General features: G+C 50.4%; 1 protein-coding gene and 1 long non-coding RNA gene across 4 annotated transcripts in view; one reads left to right on the forward strand and one right to left on the reverse strand.

Annotated features, from left to right (window-relative positions):
- The window catches only part of KAZN (kazrin, periplakin interacting protein), a 1021370-nt gene that overhangs the window by 167881 nt on the left and 830432 nt on the right, over positions 1-23057 (reverse strand). The window lies entirely within an intron of this gene.
- LOC139045366 (uncharacterized) lies at positions 1123-21498 on the forward strand. Its single transcript, XR_011503615.1, has 4 exons — positions 1123-1750; positions 17478-18025; positions 18707-18799; positions 20580-21498. It is a non-coding gene; the product is annotated as an uncharacterized lncRNA (long non-coding RNA).

The following is a 23057-nucleotide window of genomic DNA, read 5'->3' on the forward strand; positions in this document are numbered from 1 at the left end:
TTTCTTGACAGAACCAACCATGCCAGCAACCCTCTCCTTCCAGGGGCTTCCCATTTGCAGACAACAGAAGAAGCCAGATAGACTTCACTGGGGTAGTAGCTTCACCCTTGCTCAGCCCTTCCTGCGAGCCAGACCCAGTGACTAAGCTCTTCGCAGGCATGCCGTCCTCCTGAGGACCTTAGGGGGTGGCTATGGCTCTTGCACCCATTTTGCAGATGGAAAAACGGAGGCACTGACTGGCTTCAACTCATGCAAAGTGACACAGCTGAGTGTAGAGCCAGAGCTCTCACTGCCTCCTCATGAGCATCTGAAAAGTACAGGATATCTCCCCGGGGAGCTCAAAGCAGGGCTCCGGGGTGGGTGATCACGGCTCCCTAAAAAGCAGTTCTGAGTTGGGGGCAGAACACTGACCTTGGAGTCTCTGAGGTTGCTCCCTCCTCTCGGCAGCTACCACATCTTCACAAACCCCATGCTGGGGTGCAGGTTGGGGAGCTCGAAGTCTCAGCCATCAGGGCGAGCAAATAACAATGAGCCCCAGGGGCACGCAGGTCACCAGGCTCTGCCTCCCAGGCCATCCCAGCCTTCCTGATGAACTTGGCCTCAGTCCCAGGGGCCCGCTTTGAAAGCAGCCACAGGGCTGGAGCAGGGGAGGAAGAATGCGGGAAGAAAGACCTTACTTTGGAGGATGGAGGGGGCGGGCAGGAAGGCAGGATTAGCGCTGGCTTTTGTTGGCAGAGGGGAGAGGGCGGCAGGAACCTGTCACTCTGAATGCCCAGGACAGAAATCCAGGGTCACAAAGGGAGAGTGAAATGAGGACAGCGCTTCTTAAGAGGGCTGCTCATGTCCCAAGTGAGCCGAGGTCGTTGTGGTGTCTTGGGTCCCTTACAGGGGCCCTGAGAGAGAGGAGGAGAAGTGAGAGGAGGGGAGGGGAGAGGAAGGCAGAGGAAGGGGAAGAGAAGGAGGGGAGAGAGGAGAGAATGCAGAAGAGAGGGAAGGCTCCAATCCTGGCTTCATGATCTTGGCCAAAACACTGCACTTCTCTCTCAGTTTTCTTAGGACACTGATGCCTACCATCTGGATAGAAAGTCAGGTATGTAGTTAACATGTCTAACAGGCTTGGCATGTCATAGGTGCTCGGAAACCATCCATTCGCTTCCTATTTGCCTCCTCAACCCCACATCTGGAAAAAGGAGATTGACCCTGGGACCGAAAATGACTTCTTTCCTCCAAATCACTCCTCACAGCCCAGACAGACGTTCCCAGGCCTCAGGTGCTGGCAGCATCTGCCCTGAAATCCGGGCGGAAGGCTTCGACCTGTATCAGGTCCAAGGCTGAGCACTGTGGGCGCGCTAGGGCAAAGGGGCTCTACGAAAGGGTTACCAGGGCCCGGAGGGGACACAACGCCAGGTGTGGCCACAGCCTAGAGTCTCCAGGTGCCCTGACTCCCCACTGGCAACCTGCCTCCCTGGTCCCACCTGGACACCTGACCTGGTGGGACATACTGTGCTCCTTGCTGTTGAGATCCTGAGTCCCTGATTCAGGACACCGTCGCAGGTGCCCTCTCTGATGACTCTATCCACCCACAGGTGAGAGACCTGAGTCTCCAAGAGGGAAAGCGACAAGCCCTAAATGACGCAGCGACCTAGTGCAGAGCTGGGGCTAGAACCAGCATCTCCTGACCTGCAGAGCAGAGCTCCTCCCACTGTGTGCCGGGCAAGCAGGTGTTCTGAGCTTCAAATTCAAACACACTGTGAGTCGAAGGCTTTTTCTACCCCTCCTGGGAGCAAGGGGCAGCCTGGGAGATGTCATCAGGATATGAAACACTGGAAATCCTGGGACATTTTGATGGTTTCTAGCGACAAGAATATAGGGTCATTCATCCAACCAATAGTTATAGAGTAGCCACTATGAGCCACGCACTGCTGGATGCTGGGGCTATAAGTTCCTGCCCTCTTACAGTCTTTTGAAGTTGGGACCATTCTGTAAGCTGTGCTGTGTGGCCAGCTCATTGCACCACTGCTTTCCCCTCTGGACAAGGACTTGCTGATACAAGCTATCTGCCCAGCCCTGCACCTGGGCGTGTGTCTCTGTGTGTGTGCACACACATGCGCATGCTCTAGCCGTTCTCTGCAAGCTGGAGGTTCCGTCTTTGGCCTGAAATCTCTTGCTCCTTCTCCCAAATCACCAAGGCCCCCTCTGCCCTCTCTTGTCTTGCTCTGATTTCCTGATGCCATCCAGTTTTCAGCTTCCTGTCCCCGACCCCAGCCTGCAGACCAAGTATCAACACAGGAAGCTTTACTTGGGCCCCTGGACTGTATCTTGCTCTCTCCGCACAGCCTCGCCTGAGAAAGGGCCCCTGCTCGGCCCTTGTGAGGGACAGTCGGCAAATCTGAGGCTCGCTCGGATGCCTGGCTTGTGCCAACTCTGGCTTCTGCCTCTCCTTCTGATCAGTGAGACTCAACCCTGAGTTTGACGGCTTCATTTTGTCTTCCCCCCTGTAGAACAACACCCCCATTTCCCTTTCTGTAGTAATTATCATGGTATGTCTTTGCTTTCAGAGATGTAGCAAGAATGGCATAAAGGGATGTGTGTGGGCGGAGGGACCCTGGGGAAAGAAACTGAGAAGTCAGTTCATCTGGGTAATGGTGTATTGCTTTTCCCTGTGCTCACCTGCTATCCTTTCTCACTCCCAGACACATTTACTGAGCCCTGTGTTAGGTGCTTTGGTACTCTCCCTCAGTTCTCTCTCAACAGCCCTAGGAAGTAGGGGCAATTATTATCCCTGTGCACTGGACATCATGGGTGTCTCCTCAATGCCTGTGCACCCCTCCCATGGTGTAGCTGCTCTGCATTTTGCAGGATCTGACCCCGGCCAACTCCAGGGATGAGTCCTAGTTAATTTAAGCAAGTGGTTGTCAAAGTGTGTTCTGAGGACTGTTGGGGTTCCAAGACCCTTCTAGAAGGTCTGTGAGGGCCATCCCTTTCCAACCACATATCTGCATGAGGCTGGATTTTCTTCATAGACTGCAACCAAAGTAACTTATTGTAACAGCCTGAGTGCAGAAGCAGGTGCGAGAATCCTGCTGTCCTCTGTGGAGCCAGACTTGGAAGAGATTTGCAAAAGTATAAAATAATGCCAGTCTTCTTTTTTTTGCTTTCAAAAGTATAATTATTACTCATAAAATATGCTATTTATATTAACATGTATAGTCGGTTTATTGTTATTTAAAATGAATAATCTTTTTCAGTTTTAATTTCTAAAATGGTAAATATTGATAAATACAAACCACACAAACAAAAGCTTGTTGGAGTCCTCCGCAATGTACCAGGGTCCTGAGAACAAAAGTCTGAGAGTGGCTGGTTTAAACCAATCATGATAATCTCAGAACTCTTGCCAGTGATTGGCTCAGGAGTTCAGGCCTAAGCCAATCAACATGTAGTTTTCCTTGGAGACAGCTATTGGTTGGAGAATAACATGTGACCCAGTTTGGACCAATGAGATGGGTGGAGTGGCTGGGCACGGTCTTCCTGACTCTCCCTCTTGGAGGAGCAACTCCTGCTCTTTCTCTGATGTTGCTGTGACCAGATGTGATGTCAGAACTTCAGCAGCTGTCTCACCTCCAGCCTCTGGATGGGGCTGACACCTAGAGGAGGGTGGAGCCAAGGGAATCACCAAGAAAGGAGACAGAGCCACAGATCAAGGCGACCTACATCTTCAAGTGCAGCGTCATGACTCAATAAACATCTTTATCTTTTGTGCCAGCTGGAGCTGGGTGTTGGGTACTTGCAGAAGAAGGCATTTAAACTGCTCTACCCCATTTTAAACATGAGGAAACAGACACACAGAGGCTGAGTGCTAGTAAGTGGAAGAGCCAGAATCCAAACCTTTCTTTTCCCACCACGTCACATAGCTTTCAAGAAAGGTGAGTTCTCGCCTTTCTCTGTCTAGAATCCAGGTCACAAGGAAATGTCTTTGGCTGGGGCCGCAGGAAGCTGGGCAGTCTCAGACACTCAGAAGTGTCTTCCCAAGGCTGTCTCTTGGCCTCAGAAATGATGGGCTCCCTCTCCCACCCCTGGGAGTTTTGAGGCTGTCCCTGGATCTGCTTAGCACAGCCTGAGCTTGCCTCCCACCAAGAGAGTTCCATTCTCCACTGAACCAATGAAGCCTAATGACAGCAGGCTCATTAGAGCTGCTGGTTGCAAGCAACGGAAACCAATTCTAGCCAGTTTAAGCAGAAAAGCCATGTTTGGCCAGCTCACATATCTCCTGGAAGATGGGAGAGCCAAGCTTGGAGTGTGTGAAACCAAATTAAAGCTCCAAATCAAGCCACTGAATTAGTCCTATGACAAGGCCACACTCTCGGGCACAGACACTCTATCTTGTCTGCTGCCACCACCAATCATTGGTCCACAGGTGCTGCCACCACAGTCTTTGGAAACTGAATCTGCATTTGCTCTTCTTTTTTTTATTTTGAGGAAGATTAGCCCTGAGCTAACTGCTGCAATCCTCCTCTTTTTGCTGAGGAAGACTGGCCCTGAGCTAACATCTGTGCTCATCTTCCTCTACTTTATATGTGGGATGCCTACCACAGCATGGCGTGCCAAGCAGTGCCATGTCCCCACCTGGGATCTGAACTGGTGAACCCCGGGCTGCTGAAGTGGAACGTGCACACTTAACCGCTGCACCAGCGGGCCGGGCCCTGCACTTCTTGCTTCTTCTTTGGGTCACAGTCTGCCAGTTCTAAGGGTGAGATAGTTGCATCTGATTGGTGGAAACAAGGTCACATGTCCATTCCTTAGCTGCAAGGGATGCTGGGAAAACAAGTAGCTGGCATTTTTCACTTGATCGAGGGAAGCAGGTTCTGCCTTAAAGCAACCGGGGCTTCTTCAAGCACAGAAAGGGGGTTTGCCTAGGAAGGAGGTTTGCATGCTGTGTGGCCCGAATAGCAACAAACATCTACTGTGGAAAGGCACTCAGCGCTCTGCAGAGTCACGCTGAGGCTCCCAACCAGCAGTCTGGTGGGCCAGGGCACCCCAGTGTGCAGGAATGAGTTTTTCCCAGGGACAAATCCATGGCTGTTGGCAGGGACTGGGGCTGCCAGTCATGCAGCACAGCAGGTCCCCTGGCTCCCTAACCAGGTGCAGAGCAAACTCTCAATAACTAGGAGCATATATGGGCTCAGGCTCAACACCTGGCACCATCCTTTATGGGGGGGGGGTGCCTTGGGCTACTGATTTAACCTCTCTGTGCCTCGGTTTCCTCACTGTACAAAGGGGATAACTTCAGTCCCCCATTGCAGGGCTGTTGTGAGTCAGGAGTTCAGAACATCAAGTGCTCCTTTAGCACCTGGCTCATTGACTGGGACTCATCATCACACAGCGGAGGGCGCCGCCATGTGTGAGCACCGTCACACCTGTCTGTGTCTCACCTGCCACCCTCCAGGGGGCTCCCTCTTCTCTCTCCCTGCATGGAATCTATTTCTAGGATGGGAAAGCAGAAGAGAAGGCTCGTTTCTTCTAGAAGCTTCCTGACTACCTCAGGTCCCAGTGTCTCTCACTTTTTTCAGTTCTGACAGCATTCATTCCCCATGCATTTATTCACCTAGTTATTTCTTCCTTTTTGTCTCATCACCCAGCCTGCCCCAACCCTCTGCCAAGCTCCTTGTACTCTGGCCCCCTTCCTCTTCTTTAAAGAAGCCATCTTCTTTCTCATCTGCCCTCGCCCTCCCTTGTCCTGGAATATCTTTCCTCCAGATTGTTGCTTGGCCAATTTTTTCTTGTCATTCAAGTCTCAGCTAAAATGTCACGTCCTCTGAGAAGCCCTTCTGGATTACCTAGATCAAAGCAGCTGCCCCTTTCTTCCCCTTTTGCTGGTTCTTATTCTCTGGCCTCCGGTGCTCTGAGCTGATCTACCTGCACTCCCAGGGCCAGCCAGCGATGGGGGCTGTGGCAGTGGTCCAGGCCAGGGGGCTGGGTGGCTTGGACCAGGGAAAGGCAGAGCTTTCCAATGCTGGGCATCATGGCCTGCATCAGCATCTTTTGCGTCAGGGTCACTGTATCATGAAAGGGCTGAAAAGACTGGTGACCCGAGGCCTGCAGTGAACTTCCAGAGGCCCTCCAGCCTGAGCCCGCCCTCCAGGAAGAAGAGCCCCTGGCTGGGGTATACATCAGCTGATGACAAGGGCACGGCATGGCCCTTCTTGGCTGTCGCCCCCACTCCCAGAGGTCTGGTGTGATCCTGGGGGAGGTTGCTGAGGCCTGGACTGTGGGGGCTTCAGCAGCTGAACGCAGATCTGATCAGCGTTAATGAGAGGGCCTGCTGAGCTGGCGGCTTTGCTAATTAGGCTGCCACAGCTCCAGACCCAGCCAAGGAAGTCACGTTGCTTATACTAATCAAGGGCGGTCTGCACTTCCTGGCTGGCAGAGCTGCCCAGAGCCTGGAGCGTGGGCCCGGCATGCAAGGCATGGCAGGGGAAAGCCGGGGGTCGGGGTCAAGGCTGGAAAAAACCAGAGCCCCATGGCTGCACCCTAGATTCTGGGGCTTCCCGTTGCCCCAGTATTGGGAGCAATGGGCAAGGATGATGGGGGAGTGGGCAGTGAGGAAGGGAGAGGAAGAAGGGAAAAGGGCCAGGAGGGGCCAGTACAGACAGCCTACTCCGTGCTGGCTGGATAAACAAACCTACCTCCCCCTAGCAGGGCCAGAGAGCTGTACTCTCCAGCCCAAGTTATGGATGTGGAATATTCAGAGTCCGTTTCTCCATCATGGATGTGAGAGCAAAGGATCTTAGACTCTGGAGAAATCTGCGTGGAGATCCACTCCCTCATTCACTCATTTGTTCCTCCACCTACTGTGTACCCGATTCCAGCCACTGGGAATACAGAGAGGAATGATGCCATCCCTGCCTTCAAGAAGCTTAGAGTCTAGCAAGGACCACAAACCAGCAATTAAGTGACAGTGCAATTACCTAGGCACAGGCTGCTGTGGGACACCCCTCTCAGACTGGAGGCCAAGAAGGTTCCAGGGGGAGATAACGTGTAACATCGATGGCTGACGTCTACAGAGCAGATATTACACACCAACGCCCCACACCCTTGACGTCACTAACATGTCCACTCTTCCCAGTGCCCCTATGCAGCAGTGACTATGACAACTTCCTCATTTTATAGATGAGCAAACTAAGGCACAAAGAGATTAAGCAAACTTCCTGGCATTGCACAGTTGGTAAGAAGCAAGTCACGGCACAGAAGCTGGCCAGGTGATGAAGGAGAAGAAAGGATTCCTGAACAGAAGGAACAGCGTATGCAAAAGCATGGAAGGGTGATGCAGCAGGAGTAGCCAGCGCTACTGTGCGCTGGGGAGGGAGAGATGGGGGCGACAGACGGCAGGAAGTTTGCAATTTGATTCGTGCGTTGCTGACGCTGTGAGTGGCAGCACCCTAGGCTCTGGTGGGTCAGAGAGGTGTGCATGGCGAACAGTTAGCTTGAAACCTGCAGCCAGAGGGCCATAACCGCCAATTAATTATACTCTTCATCAACTATTTAGCACCTCCCTTTGTAGCTGGGTCTGGAGCTGGGCTCCGGCTGCCACATCAATATTTCAGATGTGTCTTCTTTTCAGCTAAAAATGAGCTTGTCATTTGCACAGCTTTTGAGACACCTCAGTAAGCAAGGCTGTCTGCTCCTAAGCAGGGGCGAGATTTTTGCATTCAGAGGGTGCCTCCCTTGTGAAAGAGACTTTTCAAACAACTCTTGTACCTTAAACACAGGCTTAAAGAGGACAGATCAATTCTGCCCCCTGTGAGCTCTGACCCTCTCTGGCTTCTAGGTACCAGGGTCTTAGGCTGAGTGTCATAAAAAGCTGCAGACAAATGTAGTCAGAAAGAGTTTTTCCACTTCCGTACTTTCCCAGCCCACTGCCCTCTCTATAGGGAAAGTGGCAATGTGTGGGTGTGACAGCAGGAGGGGAAGGAGTGGGGTGGTCAGTTAAAGTTAGGGTGTGGGGGAAGGGAGGGGGGGTCTTACTAAGTGCTCTTTTCCCCTCCCATGCTTCAGCACTCCTTGAAGGCTTTGCTTCCAGGGAAGCCCCCAACCCAATCCCCGACCAGATCAAAGGGCCTCTAACTCTCCTGTGTAGCTCCTGTCATGGGCCATTTCTATGTTTTTTAAATGATTATTTGTTTATTGTGGCTCCCTCCCATAGACTGTCAGCCTCATGAGGGCAGGGAGCAGGCCTAATTTCATTCATCAATATGTCCTAGCAGCTGGAATTGTGTCAGGCACATAGTAGGTGCTTCTAAATATTTGTGGAAAGGATGCATGAATGAATGAAGAATAACCTTGGGAGATTGATGATTCCTTCCCTCCCCGCTTCCTTCCTTCTTTCCTCCCTCCCTCCCTCCCTTTCATTCTTCCTTCCAGAGACTTCCTGTGTGGGTGCTGGGCATACAAGATGAGTCAGACGATTTGGTCTGGGCCCTCATTATTAGATGGAGGAGGCCCCCCTGCCCGATGGCAGGAGCTTCCTGGGCTCATCTGCTATGTCTGAGGATGATGAACACATCTAAACCTGAGCATGGACGAGCATGGTGGGCAGTGACACAGAAACAGGAGGGAAGTCAAAAGCCTGCTCTGGAGACACATTCTGGGGTTTCCCTGTAACCTTCTGGCCCTTCCTTTCCACTCTGTCTTTGCAGATCCTCCAGGGAAAGCCTGCAGGGTGGGCTCCTGTGGGCTGTCAGGGGAGGGTAGGGTGCTGGGGATGTGGAGAGGGAAGGCAGCCTTCAAATAATCCAGGGACTGTAGGATACAGAGAGCGAAAGAGAGAGGAGAGAGAGAGTCTCTAAAAGACGGACGCCTCTCTTCCCATAATGAGGGCACAGAGAGGGTATCCAGGGACCTGGTCATCACAGATGGCCCAGAGACCAGCCCCGGGCAGGGACTGAAGTCTGTTCTGCCAGGAGTGTTTTCTCCTAGTTGTGGGGGAATTGAGTGCTGGTGGCAGGTGCTGGGCCAGGCTCCTGGGAGACCTGGAGACTCCATTTAGGCTGGCAATGAGAGCACGGATGACAGCAGGGCCACTACCCCCATCTGGGCTCTGCCTGCTGCCTCGAGAGGGCACTTACCCTGGTGTCTGCACAGCTCACAGACCCTTCAGAGGGGAGGAAGCTGGAGGCCAAAGGCAGGAGGCAAGGAAAGGAGAATGCCTGACCCTCCTCACACTTTCCAAAACTTCAGGTCCAACCAAACTAGCAGGGCCGCATCCAAGAGCATGAGACCATCCAACCTCACCCTGTCAGACCCCAACCACCACAGACCCCACCCCACCCCCAACGAGGACATAGCTTTAGGGATTATTTTCTCACTTTAGAAGAAATACCTGCTCATTGCACAAAAGTCAAACAAGTCAGAGAAATAAAAAGAAATGAGCCTAAGTCGCCGATAAAATCCCACTATCCCTGCTAATACTTTTTTGGCTAGAGCAACATACGACATTTTCTTTTCTAGAAATCAAGATAGCATCCACAGACTATCTTGCCTTTTTTTCTTTCTTTTTTAATTCAACAGTATTCCATGGACATTTTCCCATGTAGGAATACACAATTTTAAACTGGTGGTTTTGAAATCCGGCACAGGCATCAGAAGCACCAGGAAGCCTGTATTTTGTCAGGATCCCCTGGCCCCATCTGGGGATCCATCTGTGAGTCCGCTGTGGGGCCTGGAAGTCTGTATATTGAAAAAGCCCCAAGACGACTGAACACAGAATCCTGACCTCCAGTCTTTAAAAATACCCTTCCCTGTGTCTTGTAGAAGGCAGGCAAAGGGAAAAAAGGTTTCAGTTTGATATCAGGAACCTTTTAAATTACAGCTTTTATACGGGCTGAGAATATAGACGTTTGGCTTCAACTTACATTTGATCGGATGTCTTTATATTTTTACCTGATAATTAACAATGTCTAACTCTTGGATCGTTGATGGTGGGGGGACTAGGTCTCAACCACGGGGGTAATTCAGAGAATGTGAGGGCAGAGAGGATGTTTTCCATGGAAGGGATCATGCTTCTATATGTAGGGAGAAAGAAAAAAAGAAAAACTAAAAAAAAAATGTCAGCTTTTGGAGGATGTCATGGTTTGGGAGATCCAGTTTCTTTGTCCTTCCCCAGTGGAGACTGATGCCCAGATAGAGACTGTGGCACGGTGTGCCTTCCCCGGGCAACAGGGAGCTTTGACGACATTTGCAAGGCGGGCTTCTCCATCGGGAAAACGGGCTTCGCACACAACTGAAAGATGTTTCCCCAGGCGCGGTCCAGGAAGGACTCTTTGCTCAGTCTTCCGTTGCAGAAATTTCAGTTGCCCAGATCAGCCTGTTCCTGGAGGGGAGCACTCCGCTGACCACGCTTGGCTTGCCCAGCCCAAACCCAAACTTGCTGAGCTGGAAAAGGAACGCTGATGGTTGGGCGAGTTCTGAGAATCCCGTGGGGTTCCGCAGCAGGCTTCCTGAAGCACCTGGAACTGGGTTCTGACTCAGGGTTCGGCTTTCGCTAACAAGGCACTTTACAGGTGGGACTCCCCCTGAGAGTCTGAGTCTCGCAGTTTGTCATGCTATCACAGAGGTCAACTGTCTTTTTCTTGCACGGGCCAGAGAGTAATTATTCTGGGCTTTGCAGACCATACCGTCTGCCCCAACTAGTCGCCTCTGCTGCTGCAGGGCGAAAGCAGCCTCAGACGACACGGAAGCGAATGGGCGTGGACACTGAGGTTTGAATCTCGTATAAATGTCACTTGACATGAAATAGTCTTCTTCTTCTTTTGATTTTTTTCAACCATTTAAAAACGTAGCAAGCATTCTTGCTGTATAGGGCCATTAATGTGTCTGTATCACTTTCTGTCTCAGTCCTGAGCTGGCTCTCCTAACCCAACCCACTCCGTGGTCCCCAGTCTGCCCTCCTGCTCTCTTCGGACTCCAGGATTCATCTTACACATCACATCTGGTCCCGCTTCCTCATGGAGGCACAACTTCTCTCTGCTGTGAGCTGGAGACCCTCGGAGGCCACCCTGCTGGTGTGTGTTCTGGCCCCCGGGCTCTGTGCCTGTAGGCAGTACCTCTGTGGCACTGACCTGCCCAGGGGACAAACCCAAACCAGCTTCTGCCCATTTAAGCGCTGTGAGAGGACATGGCCCAGGGGCCAATTCTTTATTCTGCACTTAATTAATCAATCGGTCACCACTTAGCAATATAATATCTACTGCCTTTTTCAAAGCATTGACTATTTGTCCAGGCTTGTGCTAAATGCTTTCTGCACGGCATCTGTAATCCCTCCGGCCATCCTGGGAGGGAGCTTTTCTCATTCCCATTTAGCAGGTGAGATTAGGCATATGCCAAGGGCATGAGGTTAACAGATACTGGAGCTAGGATTTGAACTAGGTCTGTTTCCAAAGCGCGTGTTCTTTCTTCAAAATAAATTCTCGTGTTATATTCGATGATTAGAAAATAATATATGTAGGTGGTTGCCAGGGGCTGGGAAAGGGGCAAATGGGGAGTTAGTGTTTACTGGGCACAGAGTTTCAGTTTTGCAAGATGCAAAGAGTTCTGGAGACGGTGGTGATGGTTGCACAAGAAAATGAATGTACCTATTACCACTGAATGCTACACTTAAAAATGGCTAAGACGGTACATTTTGCATTATGTGTATTTTACTACAATAAAAAAATTGAAAAATATATGAAATATCTGTGTAAATTATGAATCGTAACAGTGAAACAAGCACCTGTGAATCGGCATCATCAGCTTACCTGTTTGCCTCCCTCTTGCTCTAAACCCTGCCTCCCCTCAGAGGTTGCTGCTATCAGAGGTTTTGGGGTTTATCAATCCCTTCTTTGAAAAAGGTCTTATTTGATCAATATGTATTCTTAACAACATACTGCTTAGTTCTACTTTTTTTTTGAGCTTTTAAAAAATGCTAACAATATACATGGTCTTTTGCAACTTGCTTTTTTCACCCAACAGGACATTTCTAAGATTCCCCCGTGTGGCCGTGATTGCTACAGGGCACCCATTTCACAGCTTTATTCCATTAAGTAATACATCATAATTTCTAAATTTTTTGGTGTGCTTGTTTGTTTTTGTGATGATAAACTATAAGCCCGCTGCCGTAGAATGTATTACTTTTCAGACATATTCCCTGATCTTCCCTCGGGGAGGATGATACTTTTCTTCTAATGATGGCAGGTTTGGCTTTTCAACTTTCTCTGGTCAACAAAACGTGAACAGACGGTGAGGTGTGTTACCTCCTAGCAGAAGCTTTTAGAGTCAGAACATGATTTTCCCTGTTCTCTCTTCCCCAACGATGTCTTGGCTAGAGGCTGCTCTGGCCTGGGTCCTGCAGTGAAGATGGCATGGAGCAGGGCACCAGTGAGCTGCCCCTGGACACGCAGCGTGAGTGAGAAACCCTCATTGTTGAAAGCTATGAGGTCCCTTGTTACTGCAGCATGACTGATCCTATCCTGACTGATACATCTTGCTCTTTCCAGCACAACACAGTGATTTCCAGGGCAGGGGTCAGAGGGAGTGACTGTTTTCCTACGAGAGTGAAGTGATCAGTGATGCACACAGCCATATGCCGCAGGTTACACAGGGTTAACATCAACCCTGTCCAGTGCGTGTGGAGAGTGACTCAGGCATTAACAACCAGAGAGTGCTTTGAAGATAATTAGCATGTGGGGGACTGGTTGGCACCTCCCACCTGACTTCTGGGGTCCCTCATTTCCTCTCTTCTTCCCGCGGGCCTCTGAAGTTAAGGCTCCTGTATGGATGGCAAAGGAGGAAGTGGGGGCCAGTCCGGAGACTCTCCAGTCTTGGGGTCCCAGCTGCCATGTTGGGAAGAAAAGTGTAAGCTGGGGAGGGGAGCGTGTGCTCAAGCCGCCCCACCAGACTCAACAGAGAGGAAAGAAGCAAGCCCGGGCGGAGGCCTTTGTGACTCTCGAGCTTGCAGCCCTGTAAAGAGGGGCTCAGTGTGTTCCCTCCGGCTCTCCCAACAGTGTTCTTCGTGAGCTGGAAGGTGAGGGGAGCGTCCCGGATGGGTTAATTTCCCTTTCTCACTGAAGCAGCGGTGAGGAGGAAAGACGAACGCACTGCGCTGTGCGTCTCTGTTCTCAATGATCATTGAGCGAGGCCGTCAGGAAAGAGGCTCATTTGGTGCCATTTTCATTCCTTGTCACTTTTCTTCTTGTTTCTTTATCTTTTTTCTTTATTCCCAGCACAATTGAGGTCCCCTTAACTATTCCCATCCACACGGCGACCAGCCTCATGCGCACATGCACACCACAGTGAAACCATAATGAGAGGGAGCTGCCACGAGAAACGAATCCATCCTAATGATAAAGATCATTATGGAGACAAAGAAGGAAGGGAAACAACGCATTTCATTCTAATTAGGCCCGAAAGCTCATTACTGGGAGCAGGCAAGGAAAGTGATGGAGCAGACGCACCCTGAAAAATGCCTCCTTGGGGCCCTGCCTCCTCCGGGCTCCCCGAGAGCAGGACAGCACGAGGAACACAGGGCCTTGGTTCCCAAACTGGGGTTCCTCCTGGCAGCCCTGGGGGAGAGGAATTGCATGGATGGCTGTGGGGTAGGTCTAATGACATAAAGCAAGCAAGTGATTTCCAAGTAGGTTGTATGCAAACAAGCGGTGTGCTAATTTCAGAACTATAGCTCAGAGTTAAAGTGGGACCCCTAATTGTCTCTATCAGGAAACAGTTTCCTGGTTCTTAACTGAAAGTTCATGTCTGTATACATGTGAAGGGGACAAGCAAGCTTGTGTGTGTGTGTGGGGGGGTGTATCTTGAATCCTTTGAAATTGCATCCAAGATTGTGTGCATGTCCATTCTTCTAAGAAGTTATGCCAGATCCTACCTTGGGGGTAAAAGATGGGAGGGGTAGGTAAAGATGCCCCCTCCCCTTTTTGGCTGTATCTCTGAGTCCCATCTTTGGAAAGGTCCCATCTTTGGGGCAGATTCTTCAGGCACAGCCATGCCTTGTGGTCACTTTCCTGGGGGGGGGGCGGTCATTGCTTCCATCTGATCCCTAAGGAGACCTGTGCCCCTGGACAAAAGAGCCTAAGAACCACTGCTGAGTTACCAGTGATGGTTAAGGAGTGGCTTTGGAGAGGGATGTCTGGGCTCGAATTCCAGCTCCCCACTTCTTCCCTGAACGACCTGTGCCACATCTCTTCACCTTGCCGAGCCTCGGTTTCCTCATCTGTAGGAGGGGGATGACGGCAGCACCTGCGTCGCAGGGCTGTTAGGAGACTTAAATGCATTAATCCATGTCAGGTTTTTAGAACAGCCTCTAGAATTTAGCAGGTGCTCAATAAGCGCCAATTCTTTTTTGAATGTTCTATAATTGCTTTCATTTTTGCGATCATTCCGACTTGCCATCCTGAGTGCAGGGAAAGGAAGGGAGGTTTTGGGAAGAGCAAAGTTTTGATGGATGGTACTCAGAGGAGTTGAACTCTAGCTGGTAGTTTCTCGCTACCCTGAGCCCTCTGAGTTGGCCCTTCACTTCTCAGTCTTTTGCTCTGATGTCTGAAGCTCTGGACTGGTGGAGGTATTAGGTCTGTAACAGCGGCTGCATTTATCGAAACCCACCTCTGAGCACTGTATTTCACATCCTGATGCCCCTAAACAGGCCATTCTCCTTGCTCTAGACAAGGAGACCCAGGCTTAGAGAAATTGAACAACTTGCCCCGGGTAAGAAGCTAGTACATGGAAGAGGAGTTTTAATTGAAATCCAGGGCGTCTCACCCAGCCACCCTTCAGAGATTTCAAATGGGCTTTTTTTCCTAGAAGAATTTGAAGTTTTGCTAAATGCGCTCTAGCCGTGACTATTGAAAATGACCTTCAGAGTCACAGTAAAATTTAAGGTTCAGACCTAATGACCCAAAAGGTATTTATCGAGTGCCAGCTCCAAGGGCAGCTCAAAGCAGACCCTGAGAGACACGCAGGAGGAGCAGAGAACAGATCTTGCCCCGGAGGAGCGTAAAATGAGTCTAGAGAAGAGGAAGCTGACGCCAGCCGCAGCGACATTTGCAAACCCAAATCTCATTTAAACAACCATACGCAGAGGATCCTATCATCATCCCCAGCATAATGATGAAGAAATAAGTTCAGAGGGAACAAGAAAGAGGTTAAGTGACTCCTTGAGGTCTCTGGCTAGTACGTGGTGGAGGAGGAACTCAAACCCAAGTGATCTGGATCCAGAGCTTGAACTTGAACTTGGTCTCACCCTCCCACCCTGCAGCGCCCTGAAATAATTAGACCACGAAACTATTAGATCCCAAGGGCAAGACAGCTCTGCTCTGCCCTCCACCATATCCCCAGGGCCTAGGACAATGCTGAGCACATGATCACCTCTCAATAAACACTTGCGGGGGGTGAAGGAATAAAGGAACCATGGAGACCTCGGGAAGGTGGTAAACGCGCCGTGCAGAGCACTGGAGGCAAAGCCTGGTTTTCTCTGCTCCTTCCTGTGCCTCAGGGGCCTCAGATGGTTGCCACAGCCTCGAAAGGGGTTCTGCCTCCCTGGGCCAGGGTTTCACATGCCAATGGCACTTGCTGCTGCCCACTGCTGCACCTACCAGTTGTGGCAAGGGCTGGGAACTGGTTTGCTGGGAAGCTACCTGACCACTCATTCTACTGGCTTTTCCGGTCCAGCTGGAAACACCCTGCTTATCACGGGAGAATTTAGTCTCAGGAATGTTCAGCTGTACCTGGCTGAGCAAAACCTGGGGGGGACTGGTCATGAGTAACTCAAGAACACGGGGTTGCTGGCTCATGTGACAGAGCAATCAGGCTGTGAGTGCAGCCACCACATGCTCCAAGAATGTGCTCCACACCCACAGCGCCGCACAGAGGCCTCGAGAGTGCAAGGCACACTGCGTTGTTTTTTCCTCCATTGTCTTCCCCACAGTAGACTGGGAGCTACTCAGGGGTAGGGGCTTGTTTTACTGTTCTCTCATCCCCAGCACTAGCCTAGGGCCCAGGAGAACTTACTGTCCCATCCCCTCAAATCTGGGCTGGCTGTGACCGCTCTGACTGGTAAAGTACAGAAGAAGTGATGCCACGAGGCTGCTAAGTTAGGTCACAAAAGGCCTGCGGCTTCCAGCTGTTTCCGTGTCACCTGGGCTTCCTGCTGCCATGCTCGAAGAAGCCTAGGTAACATGTAGTGACCACATGCAGGTGTTCTGATTGTCATTCCCAGCCGAGCCCAGCCTTTGAGTCAAACCAGCCCACTCCTTTAGAAGAGTGAAGACGCCATCTTGGAAGTAGGCCCTTTGACCCAGCAGGTCAAACTCCCAGCTAGCTGAGTCACCCCAGCTACTGAGGAACAGAAAGAAGCTACACCTGCCCTGTCCCACTTCCTGACCCACAAATTCCTGAGTATAACAATGTTATTAGCGTCGTGCGTCACTAAGTCTGGGGGGTGCACCGTGCAGCCACGGGAACTAGAACAACTCGGGAGCCAGACTGCCTGGGTTCGAATCTGAGCTCCACTAATTGTTACAGACGTTTCCTCGGATAAGCCACGGAGCCCCTGCAGACCTCAGCTTTCTCGTCTACAGAATGGGTGTCCACAAAGACTCTGTCTTGGAGGGGTGTTGCAAGATGACTAAGTGGGCAAACGTACATGAAGCATGAGCACAAGTCTGTACGGCCGCTGCTGCAGTTGTCATCATCAGCTCAGAATTTTACAGGACACCTCACTTTTGTCATATCACCGCCCCTTTCCCTCACTCCCTGAATCCCCCTGAGCATATGACAGACTCATCCTAACGCTGGCTCAGGCACGTCTGCCGTGTGGCTGCCCTCAGCGCTCAGGTGTCTGAGGAGCCCGGCGGAAGCCCAGTCCACTGTTACTTGCCCTGCGATTCTTGGCATGTGATTTAATCTTTCTTTCAGAGTCTTCTCCACATTTATAACACGGGGTTAATAAGTTGTTGTAAAGATTCATGAGATGATGCACGCCACGTACTTAATGTGGTGGCTCGCACCTGGGGCCCATTCCATTGCTGCCACGTCTATGACGACACGATGTGACTGATTGTATCTTAGACATGTCCACACCATGCGGGAGGGTCTAAACCCACGCAGAGTTGAACTGTATTCTATTTACATCCAATTATATTCTAACCATCCATTCTGGGGCTCAGGTGGTCTTCACGGGGGTGGTTCTTGGGCCCGTTGTCTATGGTGTGGATTTTTCAGAGCGAGGCTTTGAGTCAACCTGAGCCAACGAGTCCACCTCCTGAATGATTGTTCCAGTTAGAGTTCCAGGCTGTTTCTGACTCTGAAGCCAGAGTAAGCCTTGTCTGCTGCTGATGCAACATGATACTGACACATCATACCAGGTTGTTTTCCTCTGGAAAGCTGGCAAAGTGATATTTATAATGTTGATAACATCCCAGAATGATTTACTTTTGTAGGTAGCACTGAACAGTTTACAAAGCACCGGATATAAATAATCCCATTTGACTTCTCCATCAGAAGAGACGTAATTGTTGAGAAATGGTTATATGGTGAGTATTCTCTATGTGTTAGGACCCCTGCCAAGTGCTTTATACATATTAACTCATTGAATTCCAACAACAACCTCACAAGAATGGGGTATTTACTCCATTATTTGTTACACAGATGAGAAAACTGAGGTCTGAGAAGCAGTGACCTGCCCGAGGTCACCAGGCAGGTACTGACCCAGCTGGAATCGGAACCGAGACCTTCCAGCTCAAGAGGTGAAGTGCGGTACTCGCCTCTGCCGGGTCCCTCCTGCTGTCGGCAGAGCCACGAAGGGACGGAAAGGGAGAGGGGAAGGCTCTTCGTTTTCTAGCAAAGTTGAACCACCAGAAGATTACCTTTCAAGAAAACCCGGCCAACTTTCCTCAGAAACATGGAGCCAGGGCTAAGAGGCCAGTTGGGGGAGATGAGGCCATTTCAGACTCCAGCAACCAGACCGATGTCAACCACGAATTTGCCAGTAAGTTCATTAACAGTCAACCGCCTCTCCTGTCCTCATGGGAGACCGGAGGGAAAGGTGTCCCCAGCACCTGGGCAAACGTGGTGGCCAACAGGACACTCATCTAGGGAGAAGGCCCAGCGCAAGGGAAGAGGCTGCAGAGGGCAGGGCTGCGTGAGCGGCTGGGGGACTCGCCTCTGTCCAGCCAGGGGTCCATGGGCCTTTCTTCTCTTTGTCCAGCCCGCAGGCAGAACGTGGCTGGATTTCACCGTAAAATCTGGAGTTGGGGAGAACACTGCTCTAAGGAGGCCTATGGCTATCCATCTTCTGGGCCAAGCCATTCATTTGACAGATGAGGAAACCGAGGAATTCTTCTAGAGCAGTGGTTCTCAAGTAGGGGTGTGTGGTGGGAGAGCTTTGTCCCAGGGGCCATTTGGCAATGTCTGGAGACGTTTCTGGTTGTCAGACTGGGGAGGGGGCTGCTACTGGTGTCCAGTGGGTAGAGGTGAGGGATGCTGCTAAACACCCTACAGTGCACAGGACAGCCCCACAACCAGGAATTATCTGGCCCCCAGTGTCAGTATTGCCTGGGTTGAGAATCCCTGGTCTGATCCTATGAGCCCAGGTCTGTGGAGTGATAAAGGCCTCGAGGTGCTAAGCAGTTGGGGTCAGAATCCACCAGAAATTGTCATTCCATTTTAGAGAGAAGGAAACCGAGACTGAGAGAGCTAATGATTTGCCCGCAGTCACACAGCCAATTTGTGGCAGAGATGGCGTCTGAAGCCACGTCAGCAGGTGAGTCTGACTTCAAATGCAGTCCTTTAAACGAACAAGGAGTCCATCCCTCCACCCACCCCGGTGTTGTATAACCAACCAGCTGTTGAATGTCTCTCTCTCCCAACCTGCTGTGGGGTCCGTCAAGACACCTGGTCTAGCACACAGCAGACACTAAAATGAGATATTTGTAGGATATTCATGGAATATCAGATAACAGCCGCAGCCTTTATTGATCATTTGTTCTTTTGGTGCCAAGTACTGTTGTAGCAGAGTATATTTGTTAACTCGTTCTGTCCCCAGCAGCCTCGTGAAGTAGGTGCCTTCGTTATCTCCATGTCACAGATGGGGAGAATGAAGCACAGAGAGCAGAACTAACCTTGTCCTTGGTGACCCAGCTAGTAAGCAGAGAAGCCAGAATTTGAACCCAAGCTGTCAGAGGCTTTGGAGCCTTTGCTCTGACTGTGGACTTGTGGGTGAACCTGTGTTGTGTGTCTGTCCCACTCTGCCTTTGGAGAACCACTTCTTCCCCATCGATGGGCTGGCTTATGCGGAGCTCACTCTATCAGCTTACTTTTCAGTCCAGGGCTTGTCCCGTGACTCGGGCTCTATCCTTCTGGCCACCATGATTGGCTCAGCAATGGGCATGTGAGCCAATCAGAGTCCTCCCTGGGACTTTTTCCAGAGCTCCTAGAGAATATGCTTTCTATTCCCTGGAGATCCCTAGATGTAAGGATGATGCTTGAGGCCGTCTTCCCAGCCACATGAAGGAAGCTTCCTCACTAGGAGAGAATGGGGCCAATATACAATGGGAAGAAAGGAAAGCAGAGCCACAAGACTGGTGGTAGGAGGAGAGTACGAGAGTTTTGGTGACACCGCTTAAACTTCTGGATCCAGCCATGCCTGAAGGATCCACTCTGGTATTTTCAATTCCCTGAGCCATAGCTACTGCACTATTTTTTTTTTTTTGGCCTAAAACACTTTGGGTTGAGTTTCTTTCACTTGAAACTCAAGGATGTCTGACTAATACAAGTTGGTTTCAACTTGCCCAAAGATCTATTTATTTTCTTTAGTTCTGATTTCAGAGTGAATGTCTTTGCAGGATCCCAAGTGGTAGAGAGGACTTTTCCAAATCCAGACATGCCTACCTATAAAAAGGTCCAAAGAGAATGATAACAGTTAACATTTTTTAAGGCTTATGTGGCAGGCGCTATTTTAAATGTTTTACATAGATTACTCACTAATCCTCACACACATACTATTTTTTGGTACCACGATCATCATTATTATCATCCCATTTTACTTATGGGCTGACTAAGGTATACAGAGAGGGTAAGAAATGTGCTCAAGGTCACAGAGCCAGTAAGCAGCAGAACAAGACTTGAACCCAGGCAATCCAGCTCCAGACACCCCACCAACTTAACTACCACACAGCACTGTGTCTGATTCCCCTGCGAGGACCTGCACAGAACTGATGGCTGCAGGCCCCGGCTCCCACCTGCACGCCCAAGGTGTGTCCTCCCACCTATCTGTTCTTTGCTCCGTTGCCAAGAGCATGTTTAATCACCAGTCCGGAGCTCCCTCCCCAGCCTGCATCATAATGAGCCCACAGCAGCCACTATCACTGATGCCATCCCGGTCGCTGGCTGCACTTGCGCATGTAATAAACACAGCTACCACAAGATACGAAATTGGACAAGTGACAAGTGGCTGTGATTGCACAGATCAGATTGGGGATAGGGAACTGATAACAGCGACAATGCCGTAAAGCCATCTCATCTATCGTTTCTTGCCTTTGCAGCTAGCCTCTGAGGTGCCCTAACGCGGTGAGAGCCAACCTCCGTGAAGGTCACCATCCCACTTGGTTCCTTCTTCCTCCTCTTCTCAGCCAAACAACTACTCTGAATCTCCCCATTCACGGAGGAGCAGCTCCCTCCCATTGCACCCTCGCCTTGCGGAGTTTGAAGCAGGGGACATCAACTGTGAAAGTCTGTGGGCACACCCCTTCCTGAGTACCTCTGTTTAGGTGGCAGTCACACCTGGGCTGAAATCTCTTCCCTTCGACCTAAGAAAGCAGGAAACTCCTGAGACTGCACCTCGGCTAGATCCCAGAGGATCTGTTTCCTAGTGCTGAGGGCCAGAGGCAGTGAAGTGCTGCAGGTTTAACGGCCAGCTCTGGAGGGGGAGGGGCCCTGATTTGTGGTGGTTGCCAATGGCCTTGGTGTAAATACTCTCACCGTGGGGAGTTAGCTACCCATGTCAGGCTCCCAACACTCCTGCAAAGTTAACCCTTGACTCTCAAGACCCTGGAGCAGCTGATTCCAGCGCCCCCTGCAGAGAAAGCCTGATCTGAGCGTCATGCCTCCTGAGTTACCTGACGTTCATTTATTAGGAGAAGGGAGAGACTGCTTCATGGAAAATAGGGCTTTTTATTAAAAAAACAAAAACAAAAACCTGAGGATAATGCAGGACAGACTGATCGAGCTCCGACTTCCATGCTTGCCCAAGGAATGATAGAACAACCAAGTAAACCAAATAGAGATTGACGGAAAATCTCTAACTCTCCAACTACAACTTATAAGCATATCTCAAACCTTTTCTCACTTGGCTTTAAACTGGAGGAGCGTCACCAAGGCCACCTGCTTGCAGAGGTAGGCGGCTCTGCAAATCTGCTCTGCCCGAAAGGAAGGGATATTTGGCAAAGCAACAGTTTGGCAAATGCAAATACAAAACCAAGTCAATCCAGAGTCCCAGAGCTAGTTTCTTTCTCTCATTTTCTTCCCTTTCTTTCCCTTCTCAAGCCTCAAAAGAGGAAAAATTCAACTGAGAGTGTTATGGGCAGTCAAAAGAAGAATAATCAAACCAGAGGATGCCAAGTCTTACAGGGAGCAGGTGGCACGCCAACATTTCTGGACTGGATCCAAAAAGCTGGGAGAAGGGAGGAGACAGGTCTTGATGGCTTTTGGTTCTGGCATCCAGGGGTTGGGCAACAGCTGCTTAATTGCTGGACAGGTGAAGGGATGCTGCAGTCAGCTGCACTGGTTACGTTACCTTCCATCCATCCATCCAGTCAGCCAGCTGGCAGCTCGTGCCAACACTCCTCCGAACAATCCAGGGTCACCAATGACCTTTATGCTATTAAACCCAATGGCCAATTTTCCAGCTCCATCTTACTCACCCTCACCATCTCACAGTTGGTCACTCTCTCTTCCTTGACACACCTTACTTTCGGGACCTGACGCTCTGCTCTCCTGTTGTTTTTCTTAGCTCACCTGCTGTTCCTTTTCAACAGCCTCTGTTGGATCCTCTTCCTGCTTCTGACCCCCAAATGTTGGAGGACCCAGAGATAATCCTTAGGCCTCTTCTCTCCTCTATCCGTACTCACTTGCTCGGCTTCACGGCTTTAAATGCCATCTTTATGTTGATGATTCCCAAATTTACATGATCAGCTCTGAACTCTTCCTTGAATTCCAAACTCTTGGATGATTAAGAGACATCTCAAACTTAACAGGCCCCAAACTGGACTCCCAATTCCCCCTTCCCCTACACCCCCTCGAAACTTGTTCCTACTCCGGTCTTCTCTATCTCAACAAAAGGTCATGCTTTCCATCCACCTACTCAAGCTCACATCCCTGAAGTCACTCTTGACTTCTCCTTTTTCTGCCGTCCCACATCCAGTCCACCAGTAAGTTCTGTTCCTCTACCTTTCCACTAGATCCTGAATCCCAGGACTTTGCTGCACTTTGCACTGCTCCCTTTCTGGCCCCAGTCCTCATCATCTCTTGCCTGGATTATTGCAATAGTTTCCTTATTTGTTCTCTGCTTCTGCTTTTCCTTCCTAGAGTCTATTTTCAACACAACATAAACACGTCAGATTCCATCCCCCTCTTCTCAAAACCCTGCCATTGGCTTCCCACTTCACTCAGAGGAAAATCACAGCCTTTCAACATCCTGAAAGGCTGCCAGCTCCCTCTAACCTCATCTCCTCTCACATTCCTCCTGACACACTCTGGTCCAGCGCACTAGCCTCCTGTTCTCTCTGCTCATCTCTCAGATCTCTGCGTGGCTCACTCTCTCACTGCCCTCACAGCTTTCTCAAATGTCACTGGACCAAAGGCCTTCTCCCAACCCCCTGTGTGAACTAGATGCTCCGTTACTCTGGAGGCCTTTTCCCTACTTTCTCTTTCTTCATAGCACTACTGCTACTTGATATTATTTTAGCTGTTTGTTTTCTTGTTTAACATCTGTCTCTCCCCTTTAGAATACAATCTTCATGAAG

Source organism: Equus asinus, chromosome 5 (assembly GCF_041296235.1).
Source record: "Equus asinus isolate D_3611 breed Donkey chromosome 5, EquAss-T2T_v2, whole genome shotgun sequence".
Taxonomy (NCBI): Eukaryota; Metazoa; Chordata; class Mammalia; order Perissodactyla; family Equidae; genus Equus; species Equus asinus.